Genomic DNA, 21,656 nt, shown 5'->3' with positions numbered 1-21,656 from the left:
GGAGAAGATCCGCTTCTGTGTAAGGCAGCCGAAACGCTGCCATCACAGTCTAACGCGGACATGTCTCCAGGTTTACCGACACCATGCTGGGCGGACTTAGTGCCACATAGCCCTGACATCGGTTTCCCGGTACTGGATGACAAGGGGATTGACAGCTTTACCGCTGCTCGCTATGAGAGAGACTCGGACAATGATGAGGGAGGGTCGCGTGACTCAGACCTCATTTTGTCCACCGATGATGAGGAAGACTCCTCATTATCAATCGGTAGGCGCGGAGCTGGAAAGCCCCCCACGCCTGACGGAGGTAACCAACCCTCCGCCCCGTCTCTCATGGACTGCGACATGCAGGACATGTGCAAGCGAGCAGCGGAAAGGCTGAATATCCCCTGGCCCGTCGCCCAAACCGAAACTGCTATGTCACGCTTTGACGGCAAAAGACTGCAGACGGCGGCTAAGACGGGGAAACAAGTTATGCCGTTCTTCCCCGAGCTACTCGATGAGATAGCAGTTACGTGGAAAGAACGGCCATTCAGCGAGAAACACCCAATAATTGGGGGTTCTCGACTGGATTGTGAGGGGATGGACTCCCTCGGCATCCGCCACATCCCACCGGTCGAGCCGGTGGTGGCGCGCCACCTGCACCCGAAGACCCCCGTATCTTCGGCTGCCCCGTCCCTACCCTCCAAGTCGGACCGCTTCCAGGCTAGCCTTACAGACAAGTGCTACAAAGCAGCGGCACTGACAGCGAGGGCTCTCAATGCCTCCGCACTCCTATCGGCCTACCAGGCTGAGCTGGAGGAGGATATGATCGCTAACCCAGACAATATGCCTACCCTATGGGAGGAAATCTGCGTTATAACGGATCACATCCTCCGTCTCCACAAGATGGCCATTCAAGCCACGGGTAAATCCATGGCTCTCATGGTACTGCAGGAGAGGGCGCGTTGGCTCGGTCTCACCAACCTGTCGGCGAAGGAGAGAGAAGAAATTCTCGACACCCCTATCGTACCGCAGGGTCTCTTCGGTGCAGCAGTCACCTCAATGCAGAAGAAATGTGAGGAGAAAAAGAGAGAGGATGAGGCTATGGAGCTGTGCCTTCCGAGAAGAGCGCAGCCCGCAGCGCCCGTGACCCAGCCACGGCAGTCATATGCGCAGGCTATCTCTCGCCCGGCCCCTGCTTTCAAGATCCCCAGAGCGGCTAGACAGCAGGCAGCGCCAGGCACCCAGAGGTCCCAGGAAACCATGGGCCAGAAAACAGGCTCCCCGGGACAGACCTCAGGCGTCCCCGCCCCCTCCCCCGGCCGCCGCGTCGGCGAGGAAGAAGAAGCGGGTGATCTGACAGCCTCTCCTCGGGAGGAGAGCGAGTCCAGTCGGACAGAGCAAGTTCGGTACGACATGTTCCATACAAAGTGCAAGACCACGGTCGGCGTCCGTGTTCACACGCCTTCCGGGGGAAAGCTGAGAGACTGTTCATACTGCAAAGTTGTTTGTCACTCAAGCACGTTAATGCACAATGTATTAAAAATGTCCCGACAAGCGCATCCAGGCAGAGTGCCAAGGGCGTTGTTAATTACGGAGATTTGTGTGCTTTGAAATATGGACATGGTTATAAAAATTAAGGTCTTTGGGCTGCTTAAAACTGTGGTTAAACAGGGGCTATAAAAGGTTTTATGGTGGGCCTGAGTGAACAAGGTGGGGGTGAAGAGGGCAGCCAGGAGGGATGAATGAATCGACAAGGCAGAGGGGGGTAGGGATAGATGGCACCTTTGTACAGGGTCAGAGGGAGGTCCGAGGTCAGGACAGGGTAATTAGGATAATTATAGCAGAGACCAGAGGGAGAATCAGTTCAGAAGATAGCAATTTAGGACCATGTAGGGGAAACAGCAGTGTCAGGGTTTTTTAGTAGGAGGGGTGGGGGTAGAAGGGCATTGTAAAACAGGATGTCAACAGGTGATAAGCCAGAGAAAAAACAGATGCAGTTAAGGCGAGTTAGACACTCAGAACCATATATGGAAATCATCAATAGGGGAAGTGACTTGTAACTTGAGGATAAAAGGAGGGTGTGGTGAACAGGAGGGACTCCATTCTGTGTCGCTCCACCCCCATTCAGAGAAATACTGTACTCTCGAGCTCAGGGCGAACGAGCCAATATTCTCCAGGAGGAAATCTCCATTCTAAGGGAGAAAGGAGCTATAACAGTTGTACCTCTCGAGGAGACCCACAGAGGTTTCTACTCGAAGTATTTTCTGGTCCCAAAGAAAGGGGGGGGCATGAGGGCTATTCTAGACCTCCGTGTCTTGAATCAGCATCTCAGAAAATACAAATTCAGGATGTTGACACACTCTTCCCTGCTAAGTTTCATACGAGCAGGGGATTGGTTCACATCAATCGACCTGAAGGACGCTTATTTCCACATTCCGATATATCCTCCACACAGGAAATATCAGAGATTCGCTTTCCAAGGGATAGCGTACGAATATGTGGTCCTTCCCTTCGGCCTGTCGCTAAGCCCAAGGGTGTTTGTAAAATGCACCGAGGCAGCAGTGGCCCCTCTCAGACAGAGGGGTATCAGAGTGGCCACATATACGTATCGACGACTGGTTAGTGGCAGCCACCAACCGCGAGGAGGCGGCGCGTCACACAGCGGTCATTTCGAAACACCTAACGAGTCTGGGGTTCCGAATAAACATGGAAAAGAGCATGGTGACACCCTCCCAACGCATCGCGTTTATAGGGCTTGCACTGGACTCTATCCGAGCCAAGGCGTTTTTGTCTCCAGAAAGAGTGGAGACGATGCGCGCGACTATAGCGCTGTTTCGCAGGGGCAACATAGTTACCCTCAAACAATGCCAGAGGTTGTTAGGCTTGATGGCCTCCGCTGTGGTGGCCATACCCCTGGGGCGCCTGTACATGAGAGGCATCCAGCGCTGGGTGGCCTCTCTAGGCCTGGACCCCCACCGCGACGGTCACCGTCGTGTGAGGGTCTCCAGGGATTGCTCACTGGCTCTGCACCAGTGGAAGGACCCAGGTTTCATAACACAGGGTGTTTCTATGAGACCTGGCCTGAACAGAAAAGTAATCACCACGGACACCTCTCTGAGAGGCTGGGGTGCCACTTTCGAAGGGAGAACGATAAACGGAGGTTGGGACCCGCACTTACGTTCTACCCATATAAACGGCCTGGAACTGCTAGCTGTTCACTTGGCTCTGAAACATTTCCTCCCGTGGTTGAGAGGACATCATGTTTTGGTGAGGACAGACAACTCCACGGTCGTTGCCTATGTAAACAGACAGGGGGGACTGAGGTCCCACCAGTTACACACTATGGCACACAGACTGATAGTGTGGAGCTGTGCACACATGCGGTCGCTGAGAGCAACCCATGTACCGGGCATTCTGAACTACGGAGCAGATTTGTTGTCCAGGGGCAACCCACTGTACGCAGACTGGAGACTTCACCCCGAAGTAGTGAAACAGATTGGGTCACGATTCGGTCAAGCGACCGTGCGGCAGAGAACGCCCAGTGTCCCCTGTTCTTCTCTCTGCGCGATCGGGGAGCCCCGCTGGGAGTGGACGCATTAGCGCACGAGTGGCCGAGGACCCTCCTGTATGCGTTCCCACCGGTGGCACTCATTCCCCCGACTCTGGCCGGAGTGAGGGAAGGAGATCTGTCCATGGTGCTGATAGCCCCGCGTTGGCCGGGAAAGCACTGGTTGGCGGAGATTTTTCATCTCCTATCCGGTCCGCCATGGCAACTACCGCTGCGCAGGGACCTGCTGACCCAGGCGCGGGAGGAGATATTCCATCCCCACCCAGAGAGATTGTCTCTGTGGGCCTGGCCCGTGAAGGGATCAACCTTGCACTAGTGGGTCTTCCCCAAGGGGTGATCGACACTATTCAGTGCGCCAGAGCCTCATCAACTAGAAAGTTGTATGGGCATAAGTGGCGTGTGTTCGAGACTTGGTGCTCAGGGTCACACGCTGTCCCTTTTCAGTGTTCTGTGACAGTTATTCTGTCATTTCTACAGGACTTGATTGAGAAGGGTAAGGCTTTCTCAACCGTTAAGGTCTATTTGGCAGCTATTTCGACTTGTCATATTGGCCTGGGTGGAAAGTCGATAAGCCAGCACCCGTTGGTGTGCCAGTTTATGAAAGGGGCCCGAAGGAAATTGCCTACGTCTAGGCCGTTAGCTCCTTCATGGGACCTCCCTATGGTACTAGATGCTCTCTCCTGCCCACCGTTCGAACCGCTGGAACAGGTGGAGGTGAAAGTGTTAACGCTAAAGACGGTCCTATTGCTTGCTTTGGCTTCGGCTAAGCGCATAGGTGAAGTCCATGCGCTCTCGGTGCACCGAGAGTGTACAAAGTTCTCCCCAGGGGACTCTAGGGTCAGTCTGATGCCTAACCCAGCCTTTATTCCGAAGGTTATAGGCTCTTGCACCCCTATAGAGTTGGCTGCCTTCTATCCCCCGCCTTTTACCTCGGAAGAGCACAGGCGGTTGCATACTTTATGTCCTGTCCGCGCGCTGCGTGTTTACATAGACAGGACTCAGGGTTGCAGGAAAGGTGACCAGTTGTTTGTATCCTGGGCGAATCCACACACGGGAAAGCCAGTGTCGAAACAGCGCCTTTCCCATTGGGTAGTGGCGGCTATTGCCTTGGCTTACTCTAGTAAGGGTCTACAGCCCCCCGCGGGCTTACGTGCACACTCTACTAGAGGTTTGGCGACCTCCTGGGCACTCTTTAAAGGGGTGTCTATTCAGGAGGTGTGTGCGGCGGCGTGCTGGGCTTCGCCCCACACGTTCGCTAGATTTTATAGGTTGGATGTTACGGCTCCAACGCTATCACACTCAGTCCTCAGTTTGGGTTCCTCTTAGGACGTACCTGTAGTTCCTAGAGTGTGAGGGTCCATTCTGGGACAGTTGTCGTTTTACAGGCAGGTCTGGCAATACGGGAGTAAGTATATTCCCATAGTGAGATACGAAACGAATACTATGAAAGAGAACTTTAGGTTATTTACATAACCCCGGTTCTCTGAGTAGTATTCGTGAGTATCTCACCGGACCACCCTCCTTGCTTTAGAAGCGAGAAAGAGGTTGCTTGTTTTGAATGACGACAGAGGCTGTGTGTACGCCTTATATAGGCGGAGGGTCCCGTCCCTCGTGACACAAGCGTTGCCTGGGCCAGCCAATGGGCTGGCGCAGTGTAATTCAGTTTCTGATGAGGTCACGCAGGGGGCGTTCCCATAGTGAGATACTCACGAATACTACTCAGAGAACCGGGGTTATGTAAATAACCTAAAGTTTCATTTCGGCACCCATGTTTACGGGTTAGAGCAGCCATGCTGCCGCGGCTCACTCGCTAGACAGTCATGTCAAAGTCAAATACACAGGGGGCCAAAATTAAAAAAATGGTACAAGTGGAGGGCCGGGCTGGTTCAATGTTTATTAAAACTCGCAATTATTGCACATATTGAACCAATACCAATAACACAGCCTAATATTGCACTTAACATTAATCATTAAATTAGCCTAAGTAAAACATAAATAAAATCAGTTGCAATATTTTCTCAAGGCTCTTTCAGTAATAAATTGAAAACGTAAACAGCTAAATCAAATTTTCCTTCAAAGCTCAATGGCAAGATAAATGCAAAAATGAAACAGCATGCATTAAAAACAAATCAGTGTGCTGCTCTGATCCTCACCAATGACTGTCTTTTATAATAAAATTAGAAAAGTTAGTGCAAACTTGCTGACATACTCGGCGTTTCATTAGAGCAAAAGGCAGGGCTCGAAATTGCGACTGTTTTGGTCGCATTTGCGAGTGAATATTTCTGTGCGACTTGGAAATACATTCAATAGCACCAGTGCGACTAAATACTGAACTACTCTCATGCGCAGTGTACATACAACTCTTCTACCTTCTGTAGCCTTTGTTCTGTGTTCATATTCTTGTATTTGTCTTTCTGTGCGTCTGTGTGTTTCGTTGATGTTTCATAGTGCCTTCTTAAGTTATATTCTTTCATAACAGACACGCTGTCTCCACACACAAGACACATAGGCTTTCCTTTTACTTCTTTTCTTACTTTTTGCCTCCCACCTGTCTTGAAACCCCCTGTTTTCAGCGTCTACCTTTCTTTTTGCCATTTTGGGGGAGAGGGAGATGCAAATTGACGGCGATGTTTAGGACTCCACTAAAATGCTCTGAAGTTCAAAAATGCAAATCAAAATGAGTGAAACACTTAAACGAAGATCACAAAACCCACTTTGAGAAAATTAAAAAACAATGCAACAAACTATGCAATCAGGTACCGTATTTTCCGGACTATAAGTCGCGGTTTTTTTCATACTTTGGCTGGTCCTGCGACTTATAGTCAGGTGCGACTTATATATCAATAATTCATAATCTCTGACTGACATGAACTGACATACGGTAATCTCTGACTGACATGAACCAAGGAGTAACTTCCGCTAGCGCCTCATACACAATAGAATAGCCATTATACTTGACAATGTGGACATTAAACACGACAATGTGGACATTAAACATGATGTTATGGACCTTGTACACAATGTTATGGACGTTATAAACGATATTAAAGTCATTTATTCCTTCCAGAGACTGTTCTATGTTGCTAAGTTACCCCCGCGAGGCTATTTTGCTACTTCCGCTAGCGCCACATACGCGATAGAATAGCCATTATACTCGACAATGTGGACATTAAACACGACAATGTGGACATTAAACATGATATTATGGACCTTATACACGATATTATGAACGTTATACACGATATTAAAGTCATTTATTACCTTTCAGAGGCTGTTCAATGTTGCATTGTTTGTAGGCCGCCCTTCATCCTAACTACTTCCGTTTTTCACCAAGCTATCTTTGTCATGGCCTTATACACGATAAATAGTCGTTACACTCGACAATGTGGACATTAAGCACTATATTATGAACGTTATACACGATATTAAAGTCATTTATTACCTTTCAGAGGCTGTTCCATCCTGTTTGCTTGCTCCCGCGACGCCATTTTGCTAACCTTCGTTAGCAACGCGCTAGCTAGCCCTGGCTTTACACTCGATAATTTAAGTATTTCTAACCTTTCAGAAGAAGTTTTAACGTGAATTATGTCCTTCCTGGGCTTACAAATCCTCTCATGTCTCTTCACAGTGCCAGACTAGAGTCAAGCTCAACAGGGTCTTCTTTCCCCGCTGATTCCGCCAAGCCCGTTCCCTTGAACCATGCGACTTATAGTCCAGTGCGACTTATATGTGGTTTTTGCCTCTTCATGACCCATTTTTGGCCTGCTGCGACTTATACTCGGGTGCGACTTATAGTCCGGAAAATACGGTAATTACCATGACCAAATCTGCTAAGAAAGAATACCTCGATAACAAAATCGAAGAAAACTTAAACAAACCACGTGACCTTTGGAAGCTACTTAATAGCCAACTAGGTTGCAGTCAAAAACTCAAAACCAGGTCTACAAACATCAGCATAAAATCTGGAGATTCTCTCCTTACAGACAAGCTGGATGTGGCTAAGTGCTTAAACACTTTCTTTACAACCATAGCCACTAAATTAGTTAACAATCTACCACCCCACTCAGGGCGTTATGGTGTAGAGCACATCCGTGCGTTCTACAATAAACTGGGTGTACGCAAAGATGATTTTAAACTCTCCATGGTGTCAAACGATGAGGTGTTTAAAAAGCTGGGCGCTCTACACTCAGAAAAGGCCACGGGCCATGACAATATTCCAGCCAGATTTCTAAAAGACTCAGCTGCCTCCATTACCCCAATCATCACCCACATAATAAACCTCTCCATCAAACAGGGACACGTCCCCCTTGACTTTAAAATAGCAAGGGTAACCCCACTGTATAAAAAAGGAAGCAAATTAGACCCAGGCAACTACCGACCTGTTTCTATTCTTAATTCCATCTCGAAACTTATGGAAAAAATAGTTTATGAACAGGTTGATAGGTACCTTACCGAAAAAAATCTGATGTATGAATTTCAATCAGGATTCAGAACATCCCATTCCACTGACACATGCCTTCTCTATTTGAACGACCACATCAACCATGAGGTGGACTCGGGCAAGTACTGCGGCATGGTCATGCTGGACCTCCAGAAGGCCTTCGACACAGTAGATCACCACATATTGTTAGATAAACTGAAAGCAATTGGGTTCGATAGAACATCGGTGAGCTGGATGCAATCCTACTTAGAGGGGAGGGAACAGGTGGTTAGTGTGAACGGAACACTGTCCCCCCCCCTCCCAGTGACCTGCGGCGTTCCACAAGGAAGCATATTGGGACCTTTACTGTTCCTAATATATGTGAATGACATGTCATCAGCATGTGATTGCAATTTGTTCCTGTTCGCGGATGACTCGGCTCTGCTGGTCTCTGACAGGGACATATTGCAGGTGGAAAAAGCGCTAAGCACTGAACTGAGTAGAATCTGCATCTGGCTAGCTGACAATAAACTATCAATACACCTAGGTAAAACTGAAACCATCCTATACGGATCCCCATCTAAACTCAGAAAGGCTGAAAATTTTAAAATAAAAGTGGGTAACATTAATATCACAAGAAAAGAGGATATTACATACCTGGGCTCCATCTTAGAGGCAAATCTTTCCGGAGATAAAATGGCAGCAAAAGTAATCAAAAAAGTGAACCATAGAACTAGATTCTTGTACAGGATATCCTCACTTGTCAGTAAAAACACACTGAGGACCCTATCAGGAGCTCTCATTCAATGTCACTTCGACTATGCCGTAACATCATGGTACTATAGAACCACAAAGGCCCATAAAACAAGACTCCAGACAGCCCAAAATAAACTGGTTAGGCTTCTGCTAGGCCTCAACCCTAGGACACATCTAACCGCTGCTCATTTTTTGAGCCTTGATTGGCTACGAGTAGTTGACAGAGTGCAGCAGCTTGCACTGGGCCTGGTCTTCAAGATACGCTACACCACAAAGACACCCAAGTACCTGTCAACATACTTCCAAAAAGTGAACAACGTCCACACATACAACACCAGAGGAAGCTCCACGAACCACGTTCAACCGCGTTGCACCACAAACAAGGGGTTAAACTCGTTTGCAAACTATGCAGTAAAAATGTGGAACGCCCTTCCTATAATCGTAAAGGAGTGCAAAACACTGCCCACCTTCAAAACCACTCTCAAAAAACATTTACAGGAGGCTGCAATCCGTAACTGGGCCCTCTAAATCAAAAATCAGATTAAAAGACCCGAACTACCCACTGTACATACTTTGTGTTTTGTCCGCCGCCCCCACCTGTGGTGTATGTCCCCACCTGTCCTACCCGCTGTACATACCTTATGTTTTGTTGTATTGTTCTTCCCATGATGGATGTATGTTTATCTTGTAGATAGTAATAGTTATTTGTCTGTATTATCTTGTAGATAGTACTAGTTTTTTTTGTCTGTCTTACATGTAACGATGAATTGAGAATCAAGGACCCCAATTGAAATAAGCCAGTGGCTTTCTTGGGTTTTTATCCTTTTAGTTGACCTTGTATGTAATATGTACTTTCATGTACCTACTTCTGCAAATCTTCTAATAAAGTTTTCAATCAATCAATCAAACTGTGACTGTGCTGCTGCTGCTCATGACTAGTACTGAAGTGAAGAGAAGACGCGGGGTCGCGCTCGCTCGCGGGCACTCGGTACGCGCCAATGCACTCGCAGTGCATCTTGGGACTTGTAGTATTATGGTGCTGCGGGCACAGAATACTGCGGGCCGGTTTTAATAGTAATTAAATATCATCCCGCGGGCAAGAGAGAACTCATTCACGGGCCTGATCTGGCCCGCGGGCCTTGACTTTGACACATGTGCGCTAGAGAGTCTGAGGCTCGCCTATTTTCTCCGCGTGCTGCCCGCCTGAAAATTATCATACCAACAATACACTACAGTTTCAATGTCTACATCTGTAAATATGTCTACTTCTTTTTTTAAATCAACACTTCCGCTATATGTTTCAAAGCAGAAGCCCTACGTAGGCTATAATAATATTTTTGTTAATATGTTAAAAGAACATCAGGTGAAGGGCAGTATTTTTCTGGTGATCTCTCTCTCTCTCTGTTCGGTAGTTTGGTATTCTCTTGCCACGGCAACAATGTGACAGATACATTTCCATATTGCTTATGTTGCGATCAAAGTCATGTGAAATGACATGTCATTGGCAGGTTTGCTAAATATGGACTTTGGGCATTACATCTGATTTCAACCGACATGGCACAATTTAGTGATGAGATAATCTTTTCCCCATAAGCTTCTGGTGCTTCCCTAGGTCACAATGACCCTCACCCTGTTTATAAATGACATATCACAAAGCCATGTCTACTGTGACATTGTCTATGTCAGACTGGATATTGAAGTGCTGGCATAGGTGTGTTCTGTTTCAATAACTTGTTTGCCCAATATTCATCCACACAAGGCTTCATTTCTGTGAAGTATTAGCCTATAGTTCATATGTAGATCATATTTTATTTATTTTTTATATTATGTACGTTTTAGTGTTGAAGAGCCCACTCGATATAACAAACAACAGTTTTAGGATCACTAAATACTTAGGCTATAACTTGTGAATTGGATTCACTGTGTGCTGGAGGCTACTGGCTAAGTGATACATGGCTTGTAAACGAACTTATGTTTTAGGACATGTGCAAAAGCAAGGACTGAGTTATCATCTAATTATGTGTAGTTGTGTATTTTTAGCATGTTAATGTGTTATGATATTCTATTTTTCTGTACTGATTTTATACTTTTATAACTAATGTTAAAGATAAGTCTATTTTTCTATGCTGTATTATAACTAAACAATATTATAGTGTCAGCATAGTCAGCAGGATCACAAAAGGTCATCAGGCTATATGAGGCTCATAGCTCATATCGAAACAGGAACTAGCCTAAGTCTTGTTTCTTGCAATGTGTCAGGAAACTGCTCACTAAACAGCTGACCACCAAACAATACCTATGCTTTTGCAAGCTTTTTGATAAGAACATCTTGACCTAGGTCAGGGGTCGGCAACCTGCGGCTCTTTTGCCCATCTTCAGTGGCTCCCTGTGGCTTTGACCACACATTATATGCAAATTAACAACGATTATTTATTTTTTACGCCGCTGTCTCTCTCCTTGAACTACAACTCCCTGCTTACGCTGTAAATGTTGTACGAGGGCCAATTGGATTCGGATATGTTGGCACATGACTAATATTTAGCATTTTGACTGGACCCAACATGAGACTGGATGTGAAGTTTTTTTTTCAAGAGTAGACCTATATCCACAGAGATTGACAAAGTACTGCGGCAGGCAAAGCAAGAAACTATCTACATTGTCTACAACTTTGTGGCTAGATTTATATACGGACATCAGCGACGCACATCGATGAACGGGAGCTTCCCGGTGAGAGCTATTTCGCCTACTTTTAAATGCAAAAAGCGGCTTGTCTTTAGCTCAAACCGTCTCCGAATTATGAACTTTTAAAGAAGTTATGATATTTGGGAGCGCCGGCGCTCCTGTGGGTCTGAGAGGGTTTAACTTAAAATAGTGAAAAGAGGATGAGGGAGGCTAGTTTTCATTTGGTACTGTAGTCTAGAGTCTGTAGATTTGTCTCTAGATTTGTCTCTAATTACAAAATTATCCATATTTTTTCTCATGCTTGTATAGCCAGATAAAAGTATCAACCCCCAACGCACCAGAATGCACAAAATTGCCAGACACATTTTTAAGATTTTTTTTTTTTTTGGTCCAATATGGCGCTTTCAACATTTTGGGTTGCCGACCCCTGACCTAGGTCATGATCCCAGAGAATGGGTGTGATGATCAAATAATTGGCCAATCAGTGTTTTAGGACCCACGTAGATACACCCAAAAGGAAATTACAAATGTACTGTATAAAAATGACTGTAATCCATAATTCCGGGCTCACTCTGACAACTATCCTTGCTGATACTGTCTCTGTGAGACCAGCGCGAGGCCAGCGCCCCATTGTACTCTGCCTGTGATCTTCAATAAACAACCAAGTGTGAAATAGATCATATCCTCTCCAGTCTTCTTCCAGAGCTGTTCAACTAAAGTACTGGGGCTCTACAAATGTTCTGTCAGAAAGTTAAACATGCAGTTACAGTAGATGTTCATAGAAATGTTCCTTGCTAGCATGCTAGCTACTAGCAGCTGTTTTGCATGTGTTTTGATTCATGATGATCATCTTCTTCAACTATTTTATAATCTGGGAAAAACTGAAAAATGACATTGTCCTACTTGAGGATTTTTTCACCAGACCCTGTCACACTATCTGTGAGGTAGTACATAATCATTAATAATAGCAGCATTAACTTGGAAATAAAATACAAGTGATAAGACGCATATAATAAGAAAAGGTCATTTCTTTCATTTACTTCGACAACTGCAAGGTGCAAACAACCACTAGTTATCTTCAAAAATGACAGTCAGGTTAAAAAAACTCAAAAGCCTGCAGAGGTCTGAATAATAATAATAATAATAATAATAATAATAATAATAATAACTTTTTGTATAGCGCCTTTGATAAAACCCAAGGACGCTTTACAATTCTAGGGGAAATGGGCAGACAGACAAAACAGAAAATAAACAAAGCAAAACAGAAACAGTGACTAGGGGCCAAAGGCCTTGGTGAACAGATGTGTTTTAAAGGATTTGAAGGAGTCCAGGGTGGGGGCGTTGCGGATCACTATGGGGAGAGAGTTCCAGAGGGTAGGTGCAGCCACGCTGAAGGCTCTGTCCCCAAAGGTCCGTAGGTTGGTGTGGGGGGTGGACAGCAGGCCCATGTCTGCGGACCGCAGGGAAGGGGTATGTTCCGGGAAGGGGTATGTTGGGAGAGGAGGTCAGTTAGGTACTGGGGGGCACAGGCGTGGAGGGATTTGTAGGTGAGGAGGAGGATTTTGTAAGTGATGCGGGACTTGACCGGAAGCCAGTGGAGGTGAATGAGGGTGGGGGTGATGTGCTGCCAGGGCTTGGTGTGGGTGAGGACCCTGGCAGCTGAGTTCTGCACATACTGGAGCCTGTCCAGGGCTTTGCTGGGAACCCCGAACAGGACTCCATTGCAGTAATCCAGACGGGAGGTGATGAAGGCGTGGATGAGGGTTTCGGCCACGGAGTTGGTGAGGGAATGTCGTAATCTGGCGATATTTCTGACCTGAAAAAAGGTGGATTTGGTGACATTTTATGTGGGACTGGAAGGAGAGGGTGGAGTCAAGGATGATGCCCAGGTTTCCGACATCGGAGGAAAAAAGGTTGTGGACAGATGAGTATTATCTTAGTATATTAGTATATATTTTAGCAAATATTCTGTCATATCCTTTCAGGGGATAACACTATCTTTTTATTTTTATTTTTTTAGATTTTATCCCCTTTTTCACCCAATTTGGTAGCCAATTGAACCCAACCTAGCATCCAATTATCCCCTGCCTATTGCGAAGGATCCGCCGCACGACCCCGTGGCCGGCAGTCCCAGAAGAGGCCGCCAGGCAGACTAGCTGACTGGCTCCTCGAGCCCAGCACCTGTTATTCCGGCACCCCGGGGGCGCTGTTGCGCGACGGATCCTTGTCCGGAAATACTCCTATACCGCCCTCGGGAGCGGCCGCCCAATATGCCGCTCCCTGTGTGTGCCCCAGCCATATCCGGATCTGGCGAGCTGGGATACGAACCCAGTCCCCGGTGGGCAGCATGCACTAGTGGCCAGTGCTTAGACCGCTACACCACCGCGGGCGGGATAACACTATCTTAATGAAACTTTGATATAACTTAAAGTAGTCAGTGTGCTGCTTGAATAACAGTATAGATTTATTGTCCATTGAAAATTACTCAGCTGTTAATGTCTAAACAGCTGGCAACAAAAGTGAGTACACCCCATAGTGCTGAGGCACAAACATGTACATTTCAAGCCTGCAAACTGTGACACTTTAAATAACGTGAAAAAATACTATTGTGCAATATGACAACCCTAGTTGACTATCTGTGCAGTATAGTACAGTGGATTGTGTACATAGCCTTTATTTATGTAAACCAGCTCCTTACCTTCTTGTGATTTTATTCTTTTTCTAAAAGTTTTTTTTTTTTTCCTTTCCTAACACCAGGGGAGCCACCCCTCCTAAATTTCGTTGTTTGGTACCTGTACTGTAGCAATGACAATAAAGTCCATTCATTCATTCATTCATTCATTCATTCATTCATTCATTCATTCATTCATTCATTCATAGTGAACATGTCTAAATTGTGCCCAAAATGTCAATATTTTGTGTGACCACCATTGTTATCTAGCACTGCTTTAACCCTCCTGGGCATGGAATTCACCAGAGCTGCACAGGTTGCTTCTGGAATCTTCTTCCACTCCTCCATGACGACATCACGGAGCCCACGGATGTTGGACACCTTGCACTCCTCCACCTTCCTCTTGAGGATGCCCCACATGTGCTCAATTGGGTTTAGGTCTGGAGACATACTTGGTCAGTCCATCACCTTAACCTTCAGCTTCTTCAGCAAGGCCGTTGTCATCTTGGAGGTGTGTTTAGGGTCATTATCATGTTGGAAAACTGCCCTAAAAAACTGCCCAGTTTCCGAAGAGAGGGGATCATGCTCTGCTGCAGGATGTCACAGTATATATTGGAATTCATGTGTCCCTCAATGAAATGCAGCTCCCCAGTGCCGGCAGCACTCATGCAGCCCCAGACCATGATGCTGCCACCACCATGCTTGACTGTAGGCAAAACACATTTGTCTTGGTACTCCTCACCAGGGTGCCGCCACACACACCATCTGACCCAAACAGGTTTATTTTGGTCTCATCAGACCACAGGACATGGTTCCAGTAACTCATGTTCTTGGATTCATTGTCTTCAGCAAACTGTTTGCGGGCTTTCTTATGCATCGGTTTCAGAAGAGGCTTCTGTCTGGGGTGACAGCCATACAAACCGATTTGATGCAGTGTGCGGCGTATGGTCTGGGCACTGACAGGCTGACATCCCACTTCTGCAACCTCTGCAGCAATGCTGGAAGCACTCGCACGTCTATTTTTGGAAACCAACCTCTGGATATGACGCTGAGCACGTGGACTCAACTTCTTTGGTCGACCCTGGCGAGGCCTGTTCCGAGTGGAACCTGTCCTGGAAAACCGCTGTATGATCTTAGCCACTGTGCTGCAACTCATTTTCAGGGTGTTGGCAATCTTCTTATAGCCAAGGCCATCTTTGTGAAGCGCAATAATCCTTTTTTTCAGCCGCTCAGAGAGTTCCTCGCCATGAGGTGCCATGTTGTCCAGCATTCAGAGAAATTTAACAGCCCTGCTTATCATTTACACCTGAATCCGTGTAACACTAACGAGTCACATGAATGAATGAATAAATGAATGGTCTTTATTGTCATTGATATAGTACAGGTACCAAACAACGACTGAAAAATATAGATATAAAACTTGACTGGTGGATAGTCCAAATCACTGTGGGTAGTCCAGTTAGAACTATGATGTCCCTTTATGCGTACCGGTAGATACAATAACCAGGCCAGGTTACTATCAAAGGCTTTAATGAATGCGTGAACTTGTGGTTCTGCAAAGACAACAGAATGCAACTGTAAGAACATTACACAGACTCCACTGAACATACATATATACACATATACCTATGCCACATGCTATCTACCCTATAACACATATACATATATACATATACATCACAGCACATCAAACATACACCTAGCATACGTACAGCATATGGGCAGTAGTGCGCACGCGCCAGTCATAACATCACGCAATCTCCCCAACCGACAAACATTCAACATCTAATACACATTTATCTACCTCACAGAACTACTCTCAATGCTGAGGAAACACGGAGGATTACTCACTTTATCGTGGACGCACAACTCATGATACATAACAAACTTAACTAAACTCTACTGGGTTAACTAAACTAAAAGGTATTCGCAACTTTCTCCGCTCGTAATTCCTGCTCAACCTGCCAGTATTCTTTCTCCGCTCGTACTTCCTGGTCCCGCCCTCTGCTGGCCAGTGATTGGCCGCTTTGACCACTCAATCCTCCACAGCCTTTTTAACAGCCGCCCCCAAATTCACAGAGCGAATTTGAACATCCGAAAAGGCCTGAGGGTCCAGATAAGCAGCGACGATCACTCTTCTTCAGGAAGGGCAGGGAGACTGACGAGCCTCACCACAGGCCGGGTGTACGTTCTGTCCTTTACTAGCACGTCAGCTGACCGGACTCGGCCGTCGACTCCAGGGAAGACTTTGGTGACCTTTCCTACAGGCCAGAGGGCACGGGGTAGCTGGTTGTCGATGATCATGACTACGTCCCCCACTTGCAGATCCGCTGCCTCAGTCCGCCATTTCTGACGGGCTTGGAGTCCTGGAAGGTAGTACTTAAGAAAGCGTTTCCAAAAGTGGTCAGCCAATGTCTGGCTATGTCGCCATCTTCTGCGACCTAGGGTCTCGGGACCCTCATAAACGACCTGCGGTAGGGATGCATCCCGCCGCCCCATGAGGAGACAGTTGGGGGTGATGGGATCAGGGTCCGCCACGTCTGATGAGGTGTACCCGAGAGGCTTTGCATTGAGGATCCCCTCAACCTCGATGAGAACTGTGTGCAGCACCTCCTCAGTGACTGTCTGGGCTCCTATGGTGACTTGGAGCGAAGCTTTGAGAGAACGAATCTCTCTCTCCCAACAACCCCCAAAATGTGGTGATCCGGGTGGGTTGAAGATGAACCGGATCTGCTGACTAGAGAGTTGATCCTGGAGCTCGGGCTGGAGGGCTGCGAAGGATTGCTGAAGCTCTCTGTCTCCTCCTCTGAAGTTTGTGCCTTGATCGCACAGGATTTCGTGAGGCTTTCCCCGTCTGGCGATGAAACGTCTCAGGGCCATCAGGAATGAGTCAGCATCTATACTGGTGAGAAGATCGACATGGACTGCCCGGGTGGTCATACATTTGAACAGTATTCCCCACCTCTTCTCATTCCTGCGCCCGATCTTAATGAGGTATGGCCCGAAGCAATCAACACCTGTAGAGTAGAAGACTGGCTTGAAGACGCGCTGCCTTGCTGGGGGAAGGTCAGCCATCTTGGGTGGGTCAGGACGCCCTCTCCACTTCCTACACTCAACACACTTCCTCTGGTGTCGACGCACTGCCTCCCGTCCGCGTAACACCCAGTATCGTCTCCTGATGTCTGCAAACACCCTCTCCGGCCCAGGATGATGTAGCTTGTCATCATAATCCTGTATAATCAACCTAGTAAGGGGATGCTGAGAGTCAAGGACAATCGGGTGAATTGCGTCTGATGCGAGGTCGCTGCTGCGGCGGAGACGTCCACCCACTCTGATGAGTCCTGTAACCTCGTCGAGCTCTGGGGCAAGTGCCATGAGGCGGCTGGATTTTGCCACCGGTTTACCGGCCTTCAGCTGGGCTACCTCATCCGCAAAGGAGTCTCTCTGTGCCTGTTGCAGGGCTTCCAGTTCGGCAACAGCGTAGGCGTCAGCTGTCAGGGGAGTTGACGGGTCCGCCGCCCCATGAAACTGGCGGGCAGCGACTTCCAGGTAGTCACGCAGGGTCTGTTGTTGCTGTAGATCTGGTCGGGATGAAACTGAGATTGTCAGCACAGCAACAGCAGGTCTCGTCTCGTGGTCGGGCTCGTTGCCGGGTGAACACGGCTTCTCAGGCCACGCCGTTGGTGGCAGTTTCAGGAATGCTGGGCCATGGGTCCACCTGCAGCCATCACTCAGGTCTTGGAGGGCGAGTCCTCGCGTGAGGTCGTCAGCTGGGTTGTCTCCTGATGGCACGTATCGCCATGTGGCAGACCCTGCTAGTTCTTGAATCTCCGCCACTCTAGTGCCCACAAAAACTTTGTAGCGACACGATTCTGACAACAACCATGTGAGAACAGTCAGTGAGTCAGACCATAACATGCAGCTACGGATGGGGAGGGTCAACTCGGTGGTGATGACCTTGAGGAGCTGTGCGCCAGTGAGAGCCGCACACAGCTCTAAACGAGGAATGGATTGCTGTTTCTTGGGAGCAACGCGGGACCGTGCAGTGAGGAAGGAGACCTCTATGTTGCCCTCCGGATTCTCAGTCCGGAGATAGGCCACGGATCCATATGCTTGCTCTGAGGCATCACAGAACACATGGATGTCTCTCACACTGCTGGGGTGGTCCATCTCAGGGTTGGAGTAGCACCTGGGCAGTGTTATCTTTGGCAGGAGTCCCAGCTCGGTCTCCCAGATGTGCCATGCACGCAGCAACTCCTCAGGTAACTGCGGGTCATCCCACTCTCTTTTCTTGTCCCACAAGCGCTGCACAATGACTTTGGCTCTGATTGTGTACGGTACTATGTAGCCAAGAGGGTCATATTGGCTGGCTAAGACTTTGTAGATGTTCCGCATGGTGACCACTGAACAGTCAACTGGGCGATGCTTGTAAGCGAGAGTGTCGGATTGGCAGTGCCACTGCAGACCGAGGGCAGGCTCCTGGACCTCTGGCTGACCTTGGCTGAGCCATAGCTCACAGCTGTCTGACCTGGCTTCGGAGGGGAGGTGGTCGATGATGAATGGGTCATTACTTGCCCACTGCCTCAACTCAAATCCTCCTTCGGCCAGGAGATGGCGCAGTTTGTCTACTAAAACCCTGGCTTCTTCTCTTGAGCTGAGGCTATGTAGACAGTTGTCCACGTAGAATGACCTCATTATGGCCACTCGGACATCCTCCTCTGGCTGGCTATGATCAATCACATGCTTCTGCAATGCGAACGTCGCACAGCAGGGAATGCAGGCTGTTCCAAAGGGGAGAACTTGCCACTCGTACACGCTTGGCGGGCTGTCTCGCTTCAGGTCTCTCCAGAGAAACTGCAGCAGTGGTCTGTCCGTCGGGAGCAGCCGCACTTGGTGGAACATCCCGCGGATGTCGCTGCTGAAGGCAATGGAGTGCTCTCTGAAACGCAGCAGCACAGCCAGAAGTGAGGGGCCTATGGCAGGGCCTGGAAGTAGGAGCTCGTTGAGGTTGTGGCCTTGATATGGAAAGGAGCAATTATACACCACCCGGTTCTTTCCATTGTGTTGGACTATATGGTGTGGTATATACCATGCCTCTTCTGTCTTCTCCACCTGATGTGGCTCCAATTTCACAGCGTAGCCTGCCTCTTCTAATTTGTGAATCTCTGCCTGGTAAGTAGCGGCTAGTTCCGGAGCTTTAGCCAACCGTTTCTCAATTCCCCTCAGCTGCGGCAGCACAGCTTCCGGTGAGGCATGTAGCTGTGGCATGGTTTTGACTCGAAGTAGGGGTGTGGCGTAGCGCTCAATGCCATTGATGTTCACTCTCACCGTCTGCTCTTGAAGGAGGTGCACGGCTTCCTGGTCTTGACGCGATCTCACGGCCAACTTCTCACTACGATACGGCAGCACGTCCATCTGCCACAACTTCTCCACGTGAGCGGACAGGTCTGTCGGGGATGATGTGGAGGTGAAGAGACACTGTGGCTGGTCGCGACCAAGATTGATGTCTTGAGCTGGGCCTTGCAGAGTCCATCCCAGCCGTGTTCTCACAGCAGCTGGTCCACCAGGCGGGGGAGGGGGGGCTCCCCTGGTGCTAGGAAAAAAAAAACTAAAAACAAGAAGGGAAAAGAGCTGGTTTACATAAATAAAGGCTATGTACACTATCCACTATACTATACTATACAAATAAAACACTGTGCTGTACTCTATGCTATGCTATACCTATTCTAACATTTCCTATTCTCTGAACCTTATGTACCCTAGGGTTGTCATATTGCACATAGTGTTATTGCACATTCATTTAAAGTGTCGCAGTTTGCAGGTTTGAAATGTACACAGTTGTGTTTCAGTATTACACTTGATTTCAATCTAGTAGCTGCCATCAATTTGTCTAGATTGTCCAGGGCCTAGAACCTAGGTCTTTGCTGTGTTCAGGGCCTGAATGGCCCTGGGGTAGAAGCTGAGCTTCAGTGTTCCCAGGGTGGCACACACATGACACCCACATGACACCAGGGCGGGAAAACAACATCATTGGGCACAATTAGGACATGTTCACTATGGGGTGTACTCACTTTTGTTGCCAGCTGTTTAGACATTAACAGCTGTGTACTGAGTAATTTTCAAAGGACAATAAATCTATACTGTTATTCAAGCAGCACACTGACTACTTTAAGTTATATCAAAGTTTCAGTAGGATAATGTTATCCCCTGAAAGGATATAACAGAATATTTGCAAAAATCTAAAGGGTGTACTCACTTTTGAGATATACTGTATAATTGCCACTAGAATTGGCTAATTTGTCTTAATTGATGATTGTAAAAAGTGTTCCTCTGTGGCTCAGGTGGTAGAGCATGGTGCTAACAATGCATAGGTTGTGGGTTGATTCCTGCAGGGACCATACTGAAAAATGTATGCACTCACTATAATGTAAGTTGCTTTGGATAAACACGTCAGCTAAATGGCATATATATTTTTGTAACTGCTGACAGCAGAATGTATTCTGAAGTGTACAAAAAACATCTTGTCTGCTTGAGTGCAAGCAAATGCCGCCAAATTCATTGGATGGTGTAGGATATTTTCATAGGTACTTGGTTGAAATAGATCACGAGTAAAGCTTGTGAGTTACAGACAATTTATTTAAGCAAAGTTACATACAGTTTACAGCATTCCTACTCTGTGATGTTATAGAGGGGTCTGCGGGTCAGCAGGGGGAAAACAGAGAGAGCTGTCTTTAGCTTACACATTTTATACCCCCAAGGATATGGTAATACAATACACATAATGTAGTCCTATCACCTTACTCAGGACAGGTTAGGGTGTGAAAAGAGGGATAGTATCCCTCAGGTCACAGGAAGGGAGGCCATCTTGACCATGTGTTCTAGGACAATGGAGTGGGGCCATCTTTGACCATCTGCTCTCTAGGACAAAGGAATGCTAATTCATAAAAACCCCCAAACCCCCATTGTTAGGAATCTTAGAGACAATGAAAAAGGCAGAACCGTTACAGGCTATACACATCTATGAACGTGTGTGCAATAAGACAGATATCTACACAGGTTCTTAACACAGGTCTATGTGTGTGTGTGTGTGTGTGTGTGTGTGAAAATATACCACAATGGCGTTACATCATAAAGTAAGACAATGACCCGAAACACTTACTTTTATACTTACTTTTAGCTGCATTTAATAGCCTACTAACTTGGTCCACAAGTGAGCATTGAATGGTTTCCAAAATGGTATGTAGGTTAAACAAAGCTCCATCCACAGAGGAGGCTGCAGAATAAAGTACAGTATCATCTGCATACACTAAGTGCAGTTAACAGTCATTAACTAAGGAATGCTAGTGTCGGCATTGCAATGAACGCGTCATGGCATTTGAAAGACCTGATTAAATACACGGACACATTTTGGCAGGCGGACACTATTTGGCATGACAGAGCCAATATCATTTATATACGGTGTAAACAGTAACAGACCTAAAATTTAACCCTGAGGCACTCCATTTGTGATCTCTACAGATTACAGATGACTGAACATTGTATTTGGCCTCAAACAAGCATTCTGATTGATCAAAACC

This window comes from Nansenia antarctica, assembly GCF_963989245.1.
Source record: "Nansenia antarctica genome assembly, chromosome: 6".
NCBI classification, from domain to species: Eukaryota; Metazoa; Chordata; class Actinopteri; order Argentiniformes; family Microstomatidae; genus Nansenia; species Nansenia antarctica.
Note: the sequence above shows the minus strand (reverse complement) of the source record.